A 10,957-nucleotide genomic window follows, 5' to 3' on the forward strand; every position below is an offset into this window, starting at 1 on the left:
CCATCCAACAGAACAGTATACGCTTTAAACACTTACGACTCCGTTGTCTTCATTCAGATCTTCACATGCAGAATTACGGGCAAAATATACTGCTGCAGCCAGCAAGGGAGCTGAAAAAAAATCAAAACCTTAGCTTACCTGTATTCAGGTTCGAGATGCCATTAGTCCCGACCAGACTCGAACAGCAACCACCAATTGCTGGGGCACCTCTCCTACATCAAATAAGATTCCAAGAACCAAAGCCCTCCTGGACAAGCCCCCTGGTGTCATACATGACTGGGTCCCAAACTGCATTGCAATTAAATTTTACAGTTTTTTAAATAAATAGAGGTAAACGAGAAGTTGCTCGCAAACAGATATACTGTGCCAGATGTCCTTCAGCAAGTGCCCAGAGGCAGACCGGATGTCTTTGCCAACACAGTCCCATCAATGTATTAGTACACCCATGCACTGCCACGTTACCTGTCATCACTAACTGCCAGGCAGGACAGCTCCAGACCAAGCACATACACACACACACAGGCACGCCACAAACACTACAAACAAAACACACAGCACTAGGCGCAAGAAAAAGTGACCCCCAAAAGGAAAGCCCTATGGCAACAGCAAGTCAGAACAAGTGCTCTGCACCAGACCCTACCAGAGACTCAAATGTCACGACACGCGACTGGAAGCAGCTTCCAGAACTGGGATGATGGAGGCCTAAAAAGCCTGCCTTCAAGACAAGAGACCGGAAGGATGGGGAGTGAAAACCCCCTAAGAACACACTTAGGAATTCGATTCCCAAGCAAGAGCTCCTGATGCGGCCCAGACGACTTCTGCAAGAGTGAGGATGGAAACAGATGTGATCTCAAACCGAATACGATGCACAAGACCTGAAACAGATCTGCACTTCAAGCAGCGACTGCAAGACAAGAAGTTCTCGGATCAGAGCCATGATGACAAAACAAGCATTGAGGCCCTTCAGCACAGCTACCAAGTCGCCTGTCTGGTCAGTCCAGAGTCAAAAGTCATGACGATATCAAGACCCAAGAAACACAGAACAGGCACTGCAGAAGCAACACTACAGGACAGACCAACAGAAGGAAACTGTCCTGCCTGGCGCACGCACTCACACTACAAAATAATCCTGCCTCTTCTATTAGCCTGGTGACCCAGCCACAAGCACCCTGAACCACCCTCACAGTGGCACCAAGTCTATTCAGCCAGCACGCTCCATGCTGCTCTGGCTCCCAGCTCCCATTAGCCACCCCAGATATGCAAATACCAGGTGCCCTCCAACTTAGCTCTCAGGTTGCTGCATGGTAAAGTCCCTCCGCCTCAAGAAATGCACAGGCACCGATTGTCATCTTGGTAAATTGCCAGGCTCATCATCAGCTGCAAAAACAGAGTACCAGCATTCACTAGAACGCCAGCCCCATTGCTCACCTTCTCCACAATGCTGACTACTGCTGATGCAACATACGGTTCTGCTCACCTCTTCCTCTCCGAGTCCAAGGTCCAACAGTGCAGCCAGTATCATCCACACCACCTGGGAAAACAAAGGGATTAAATGATCATTGCGTTCAGAAGTGACCCAATGGTGGTTTTTTTTTTCTTATTGTTTTTTGTGTGTTTCCTGTTTCTTTTTTTTTTTTTTTTTTTCAAATCTGCTTTTGCTCAACAGCATGCAGAATGCAGACAAGAAAATTGGGGTGTTTCTAGAAGCAATAATCCCCATGCTTTTGCTGCAGCTTTTAACATTGAAAGGACAACACGACCCAGCAAGTAACTGGAACTTCTTCAAATGGAATTAGCACAAACTTTTATTTGCATTGAAAGAAAAATCTAGGAGCAGAACAGATTATACACCAACAAAATCAATTCCATTCCACCCCCGGGAAAAAAATCACATACTCTCATCCCCTCCTGTACCTCAGCCGCTTGCCTGCCCCACGTGGCACATGCTTCCATCTGTTCTCTTCACCCACTTACAGCACCTCTAAAAGGCAAACTGGAATTTTACTCTACTGGATGTAGGAAAATAACTGCAGTGACAATCGCGCCCGAAAAACAACAGTTACCTCTGCTCATCACGCACCAGAGTCACTGCAGAGGCAGCTGGTTGACACATCCTGCACTGCACACTGCATTGCAGCCTGAACAAAGGAGAAAGGCAGGAAGAAGATAAACATTCAGCTGCCAGCAGTAGCACCCAACCCTCAAAAACATAAGCGACCCCAGCTTTACTTTTATCCTTTCAAAACAGCAGGCCACTTGCCTCTGGACCTGCAAATTAGGTCCAAGCTTGAAAGGAGCGGCCAGCATCACCCACGCCACCTGGGAACATAAAAGGACAAAATAACCACTGTGCTTGCAAGCACCCACCTGCTACACTGCTCCTCTATCCCAAACAGTCTCACCCCGGACCCTCTGAGGGAAACACCTGAGCGTCTTCCCTTCGCTTCAGATAAGGGATGACCAGGCTGACACCACTCACCTTCCCTCAGAGCTTCGTGACATGATGATTTCCCTTCCCTCTCCACAACTGAACCAAGCACCGGCAGAGACAAGGGAAACGCACACTCTGAGGCACCTCACAGCCACAGCGTACCTGCTGCAAGACCTCTCTCTTCCCAGCTCCGGTACTTCAGCTGCTCACCAGCTCTGAGATTCTTCACTCACAGCACCACAGCAAACTCTGCGCAGGCCACACAACACACACTACACAAGCTACATTGCTTAAGACATATGAGCTGGAATGTTCCTACCCAACAATCAGTCGCATCGCACAGGAAGGATGCTGCACACTCCTAGAAACTAAACCTACCAGTCCTGAGAAGCTCCCCACATCCACCTGGCAACCACGCTCAGCACACACACTATTCACCCCTCAAAAAAACCAAGAAGTTAGAACATACACATACACACACAAAAAAAAGAAACAACCGAGCTCCACAAATGACAAAAAGACATGCGCACACAGCAGCCCCGGCAGGGGTAATCACAGACTTACCCCTTGCAGATAAAAAAGGTGACTCTGATACAACCCTGCTCAGGCTCTTGGTAATGCAGCATCTACGCTCTCAAGCCACATGTAGCCGGTAATCAAGCTGGTTTTAGTCCTCTGCAGAATAAAACGAGTGGGTTTATACATCTAGAGATTAAAGTGCAGCTCAAAAACAGCGGAGTACCCCACCATCCTAGAAAACAATAAGCCACAAACCTCTACTAAACATCCCTCTATTAAGCGAATTCCAAGCACTTAAAAATTCTAGAAATCTATAAACTCCAGTCTGCCTAGAGAACCCTGCAACTGACTGAAGGAAAAACAAAGCGCTTACACCAAGGAGCAGCCCAGGCAGAAGGAGCTCTCTGATAGCATGCCTGGGGCTCATATACCATTCGGCCCCGCCCAGCACCCAAACCCAATCACCTGGAAAAGGGGAGGGGCAAAGCACAAGGAAGTAGAAAGAAAGGAGCAGCAGCAGCAGCTGTTTTTTATTTTTTTATTATTATTTTATTTTATTTTAAGATCTGCTTTACCTGAAAACCATGCAGAGAGCAGACAGGTGACCTGTGTTGTTTCTAGAAGCAACAATCCCCATGCTTTTGCTGCAGCTTTTAACATTGAAAGGACGACACGACCAGGCCAGTAACTGGAACTTTTTCAAATGGAATTACGTCAAACAGGTTCATCATCACTTGCAAAAACAGAGAACCAGAACTCACAAGCATGCCAGCCCTGACACCCACCTCCTCCACAACGCTTACTACTACTGATGCAACATGCTACTGTGCAATACCTCTCTGTTCCCAGCTTCTTTACCTCATCTGCTCACTACATTTACCTGAGAAATGGGCCTGGGCAGCGCCGCGCCGAAAGGGGCCCGGGCGGACTTATTCTGCAGAGAAGAAGAAGGTGAGCCTGCTCACTCTCTAGGCACTGCTGCACTTATGTGGTCAAGGAACCATACCCCACGGTTTCCCAAAAACAATGTACCTCGCAACCCCTCATAAACGTACTTCTACTATGTAAATTCAAGGACAAAGTCTAAAAGGCTGCAAGGTCTACCACTCGACAGACAGAAAACACACAGGCAAAAGCACCACAAATATAACAAGCTGTCCCTAAACTTGAAACAGACTACCCCTTACGTGCCCACTGCTGCCATTTTCAGACACATGCTCACACAGGGAGCTTCCATGATACACTTCTCCTAAACCCTGCTCCATCACTTTAACAGCAAGGTTTTGACTATGATAATATTTGACATACAGGCAAAGAATCACAGAAAGCCCCGTAATTCTGCAAAAATCAGAAGGGACCCAGAACCACAAAGCAAACACACAAAGTAACATCACCATACTATCCGTAAAAATGCCATAACAACTACTCACCTGAGGAAGAGCTACGTGCAATACAAGCACCTACTAATAGATTGCTTTACAATGACAGATCCCACCAGTTGCCACCTCAAAAAGACATGCGTACCCGTTTCTACTAGGAAACGCATCAGTCCATAGACTCTGACCCACCTAAAGAACCCTCCAAACAACTGAAATAAAACCAAACGCTTACCCAAAAGTGCGGCCCAGGCAGAAGGAGCTCTCTGATGGCATACCTGCAACTCAGTTACCACTAGGTCCCACCTGGACCCTGAAGCCAATCACCTGGGAAAGTGCAGGGGGAAAGCACATGAAAGTAGAAAGAGGAGGAGCAGCAGCTGTGGTTTATTTACTTCTTTATAAGGCTTAGCTCAACAGCATGCAGAGTGCAGACAGGAGAACTGGGGTGTTTCTAGAAACAAAAATCCCCATGCTTTTGCTGCAGCTTTGAATATTGAAAGGACAATACATCCAAGTAAGCAACCGATTTCTTTTTCCATCTGGAATTACCTCGATCTTTCATTTACACAGAAAGAACAATCTAGGAGCAGAACTGATTACACGCCAAAAAATAATTCAATTTCATTCCACTCACAGGAAAAAATCACTTCAGTAGGATATCTGAGAATCAAAAGGCTATGCTGGTGGGTCAAAACACACTACAGAACACTGGGGCCAGGCCCTCCACTGCACCCACTTAAAACCCATCCCTGCACTCACCAAGGTGCAACCCCAACACAAAAAAACAGACGCAGCATTTCAGCTTCAACACAGTTTTGGGAACTACTGGAAAGCAAGCTTCATACTCAGAGAGGCATGCTCACGTTACACAGGACGGGGCTTCGGGCAGCTCTTTGCCTACCAAAGAAGACCATTATCAGCACCTGCTTTGTTCCAGTTCTCAGGAACTAACATCACAGCCCACGTTGCCTGGGACACCTGATAAACAGAAGAGAAAGCAGCCATACCATTTTTAAGCCATCCCTGCACGTGTCGCTCCTTGATGAGCTGCAACCTCTTCTCAAATCCTCAACCGCTTCTGTGGAGAGCCTGCCATGGCACCTGCAAAGCAAGATGGATACCCTTCGCACTCACCTCGTGCTACTTGGCTGTTCTGCTCCAATCCAGCTCACAACCAGCCCGCCCTTCTCGTGCTGCTCTTCAGAGTGCAGCTTGGCCCCTCTGAGCCTGTGCGACACACCTGTGAAACAAAAAGAAAAGCACAGGCTGAAGCAACATCCAAAGCCACAGCACAGCTGGGACAGTTACTCTCATCTGCTCCCTTACATCTGCCCCCTCACCTCCCCTCGAGGCATATGCTTCCATCTGCTCTCTTAGGCCAGCTACAATACCCCTGAAATATAAACAGGATTTTTACTGTATTTTGTGCAGTTAACTAACTGCAGTGACAACTGCACCCCTAAAGTACCTGCTACATCTGTTCATCGCTCACCTTGCCAAAAGCAGCTCCGGTCAAGTCCCGTGTTGTACACTGTGTTTCACCTTCAACAAATGAAAACAGTCACAAGATAGTCATTCACCTGCCAGCATTAGCACCCATCGCTCAACAACACAAAGGGACCCCATTTACAATATTATCATTTCAAAACAGAAGCCCCAATACCTCAGCACCTCAGAAGTACATCAAGACAGTCACCGAGTTGCCTACCAACTGATGAACAGTTCCAGAAGGAGCTCTTTCCGTGAAAGGTTCCTCCAAAGGTTTACACTCTACTGGGGACAGAATAGTAATAAAAAATAAAAGTTTCAAAACCCCGTATCTGTAAGCTTTCAAGATTCAACAGACCTCCTCAAGCACACCGTTCAAGCACTATACAAACAGCTGCTCACAAGCAGATATACTCTCCCAAATCCACATCTACCAACTACCAGAGATGACTGTGCCAGCTGCCCCTCAGTACGTGCCCAGAGGCAGACCGGATGTCTTTGCCAACACAGTCCCATCAATGTATTAGTACACCCAAGCACTGCCACATTAATCACTAACTGCCAGGCAGGACAGCTCCAGACCAAACACATACACACACAGGCACGCCAAAAACACTACAAACAAAACACACAACGCAAGGCACAAGAAAAAGTGACCCCCAAAAGGAAAGCCCTATGGCAACAGCAAGTCAGAACAGGTGCTCTGCACCAGACCCTAGGAGAGACTCAAATGTCACGACACGCGACTGGAAGCAACTGCCAGAACTGGGATGATGGAGGCCTAAAAAGCCTGCCTTCAAGACAAGAGACCAGAAGGATGGGGACTGAAAACCCCCTGAGACAAATATCAGGAAATCAATTCCCAAGCAAGAGCTCCTGATGTGGCCCAGATGAGTTCTGCAAGAGTGAGGATGGAAACAGATGTGCATCATATTCAGCTTGAGATCACAAGACCTGAAACTTATCTGCACTTTAAGCAGCAACTGCAAGACAAAAAGTGCTCGGATCAGAGCCATGATGACAAAACAAGCATTGAGGCCCTTCAGCACAGCTACCAAGTCACCTGTCTAGTCAGTCCTGTGTAAAAAGTTAGGAGAATATCAAGACCCAAGGAGACCATAATTCACAACACACAATGGAGAAGCAACACTACAGGACAGACAAACTGAAGGAAACTGTCCTGCCTGGCACACGCACTCATGCTACAAAATAATCCCGCTGCTTCTATTAGCCTGGTGACCCAGCCACAAGCACCCAGAACGTGACCCAGCCTGAACCACCCCTCACAGTGGCACCAAGTCTATTCAGCCAGCAGGCACCACGCTGCTCTGGCTCCCAGCTCCCATTAGCCACCCCAGATATGCAAATACCAGGTGCCCCCCAACTTAGCTCTCAGGTTTTTGGATGGTAAAGTCCCTCCGCCTCAAGAAATGCACAGGCACCGATTGCCATCTTAGTCAATTGCCAGGCTCATCATCAGCTGCAAAAACAGAGTAACAGCATTCACTAGCACGCCGGCCATGATGCCCACCTGCTCCACAATGCTGACTACTACTGATGCAACATACGGTTCTGCTCACCTCTTCCTCTCCGAATCCAAGCTCCAACAGTGCAGCCAGTATCATCCACACCACCTGGGAAAACAAAGGGATCAAATGATCGTTGCGTTCAGAAGTGACCCAATGGTGGTTTGTTTTTTTTATTATTGTTTTTTTGTGTGTGTTTCATGGTTTTTTTTTCGTTTTTTTTTTGAAATCTGCTTTTGCTCAACTGCACATAGACTGCAGACAAGAAAATTGGGGGTGTATCTAGAAGCAACAATCCCCATGCTTTTGCTGCAGCTTTTAACATTGAAAGGACAACACGACCCAGCAAGTAACTGGAACTTTTTCAAATGGAATTAACTTAAAATTTTATTTACACTGAAAGAAAAATCTAGGAGCAGAACAGATTATACACCAACAAAATCAATTCCATTCCACCCCTGGGAAAAAAATCACATACTCTCATCCCCTCCTGTACCTCAGCCGCTTCCCTGCCCCCCATGGCAGATGCTTCCATCTGTTCTCTTCACCCACTTTTAGAACCTCTAAAAGGCAAACTGGAATTTTACTCTATTGGATGTAGGAAAATAACTGCAGTGACAACCACACCCCAAAAACAACAGTTACCTCTGCTCATCACGCACCAGAGTCACTGCAGAGGCAGCTTGGGTCGAGAGGTCCTGCACTGCACACTGCGTTTCACCCTGAACAAAAGAAAAACACAGGCAGAAGATAAACATTCAGCTGCCAGCAGTAGCACCCAACCCTCAAAAACATAAGCGACCCCAGCTTTATTTTTATCCTTTCAAAACAGCAGGCCACTTGCCTCTGGACCTGCAAATTAGGTCCAAGCTTGAAAGGAGCGGCCAGCATCACCCACGCCACCTGGGAACACAAAAGCATACAATGACAACTGTGCTTGCAAGAACCCGCCTGCCACACTGCTCCTCTATCCCAAACAGCCTCACCTCGGAACCTCACAGGGAAACACCTGAGCGTCTTCGCTTCAGATAAGGGATGACCAGGCTGACACCACTCACCTTCCCTCAGAGCTTCCTGACATAACGATTTCCCTTCCCTCTCCACAACTGAACCAAGCACCTGCAGAGACAAGGGAAAAGCACACTCTGAGGCACCTCACAGCCACAGCGTACCTGCTGCAAGACCTCTCTCTTCCCAGCTCCGGTACTTCAGCTGCTCACCAGCTCTAACTGAGATTCTACACTCACAGCGCCACAGCAAACTCTGCGCAGGCCACACAACACACCACTACACAAGCTACATTGCTTAAGACATATGAGCTGGAACGTTCCCACCCAACAATCAGTCGCATCGCACAGGAAGGATGCTGCACACTCCTAGAAACCAAACCTACCAGTCCTGAGCAGCTCCCCACATCCACCTGGCAACCACGCTCAGCACACACACTATTCACCCCTCAAAAAAAAAATAAACTTAGAACATGCACATACACACAAAAAAAACAACTGAGCTCCACAAATGCCAAAAAGACATGCACACACAGCAGCCCCGGCAGGGGTAATCACAGACTTACCCCTTGCAGATGAAAAGGTGACTCTGATACAACCCTGCTCAGTCTCTTGGCAATGCTGCATCTACGCTGTCAAGCCACATGTAGCATGTAATCAAGCTGCTGAAACTCTCCAGGAGACTAAAACAAGTGTTTTTATACATGTAGAGATTAAAATATGGCGCAAAAACAGGAGCATATGTGACCATCCCAAAAAACAGTGAGACAGCAGCCTCTACTAAATATCCCTCTATTTCAAGCACTTAGAAATCTAGAATTCCAAGCACTTAGAAATACAGAACTCCACAAACTGCAGCCTGCCTAGAGAACCTTGCAACTGACTGAAGGAAACACAAAGCACTGACCCCAAAGAGCTGCCCAGGCAGAAGGAGCTCTGATGTCGTGCCTGGGGCTCATATACCTTTTGTCCCCGCCCAGCACCCAAACCAAATCACCTGGGGAAGATGAGGGACAAAGCACAAGAGAGCAGGAAGGGAGCAAGAGAAGCAAGTGGTTTTTTTTTTTCTTTCTTTTTTAAAATCAGCTTTATCTCAAAAGCATGCAAAGAGCAGGCAAGATATCTGCAGTGATTCTAGAAGCAAAAATCCCCTTTTACTTTCTCTGCAGATATCAATATTGAACTGAAAATATCACCAAGCTAGTAACTGAAACTTTTTGAACTGGAATTAGTTTAAACAGACTCACCCCCATCTGTAAACACAGAGAGCCAGCATTCATCAGAATGCCAGCCCTAATAACCACCTCCTGCACAACGTTCACTACTACTAAGGCAACATATCATTGTGCAATACCTCTCTGTTCCCAGCTCCTTTACCTCACCTGCTCTGTAGCTCCACATGACAAATGGGCCCGGGCGGCGCCGCGCCGAAATGGGCCCGGGCGGCGCCGCGCCGAAATGGGCCCGGGCGGCGCCGCGCCGAAATGGGCCCGGGCGGCGCCGCGCCGAAATGGGCCCGGGCGGCGCCGCGCCGAAATGGGCCCGGGCGGCGCCGCGCCGAAATGGGCCCGGGCGGCGCCGCGCCGAAATGGGCCCGGGCGGCGCCGCGCCGAAATGGGCCCGGGCGGCGCCGCGCCGAAATGGGCCCGGGCGGCGCCGCGCCGAAATGGGCCCGGGCGGCGCCGCGCCGAAATGGGCCCGGGCGGCGCCGCGCCGAAATGGGCCCGGGCGGCGCCGCGCCGAAATGGGCCCGGGCGGCGCCGCGCCGAAATGGGCCCGGGCGGCGCCGCGCCGAAATGGGCCCGGGCGGACTTATTCTGCAGAGAAGAAGGTGGTGAGCCTGCTCACTCTCTAGGCACTACTGCACTTATGCGGTCAAGAGACATTACCCCACTGTTTCCCAAAAATAACTACCTGGAATCACCTAATAAACATACTTCTAATATGTCAATTCAAGGACATCAAGACTAAAAGGCTGCAAGGTCTGAACACTCGACAGACAGAAAACCCACAGGCAAAAGCTCCAGAAATATAACAAACTGTCCCTAAACTTGAAACAGACTACCCCTTACGTGCCCACTGCTGCCATTTTCAGACACATGCTCACACAGGGAGCTTCCATGATACATTTCAACTAAACCCTGCTCCATCACTTTAACAGCAAGGTTGTAAATTTGATAATATTTGACATACAGGCAAAGACTCACAAAAAGCCCCGTAATTCTGCAAAAATCAGAAGGGAACCAGAACCACAAAGCAAACACACAAAGTAACATCACCATACTATCCGTAAAACTGTCATAACAACTACTCACCTGAGGAAGAGCTGCGTGCAATACAGGCACATACTACTACTAGATTGCTTTACAGTGACAGATCCTACCAGTTACCAACTCAAAAAGATATGCGTACCGGTTTCTACTTCAGAACGCATCAGTCCATAGACTCTGACCCACCTAAAGAACCCTGCAACCAACTGAAATAAAACCAAACGCTTACCCAAAAGTGCAGCCCAGGCAGAAGGAGCTCTCTGATGGCATACCTGCAACTCAGTTACCACTAGGTCTCACCTGGACCCTGAAGCCAATCACCTGGGAAAGTGCAAGG

At 48.3% G+C, this 10,957-nt stretch overlaps 1 long non-coding RNA gene across 2 annotated transcripts; it reads right to left on the reverse strand.

Moving 5' to 3' along the window:
• Window positions 1-3,343: 3,343 nt before the first annotated feature.
• On the reverse strand, window positions 3,344-5,562 carry LOC137858709 (uncharacterized). 2 transcript variants are annotated; one of them, XR_011097937.1, is made up of 3 exons: window positions 5,089-5,330; window positions 4,562-4,653; window positions 3,344-3,644 (listed from the first exon to the last, which is right to left on the reverse strand). It is a non-coding gene; the product is annotated as an uncharacterized lncRNA (long non-coding RNA). The 2 variants fall into 2 exon arrangements; XR_011097938.1 differs by lacking the exon at window positions 3,344-3,644 and adding an exon at window positions 5,337-5,562 and having other exon boundaries at window positions 4,268-4,653; window positions 5,089-5,226.
• Between the last annotated feature and the right edge of the window lie 5,395 nt (window positions 5,563-10,957).

The sequence above is a fragment of the Anas acuta genome, chromosome 6 (assembly GCF_963932015.1).
Source record: "Anas acuta chromosome 6, bAnaAcu1.1, whole genome shotgun sequence".
Lineage (NCBI taxonomy): Eukaryota > Metazoa > Chordata > Aves > Anseriformes > Anatidae > Anas > Anas acuta.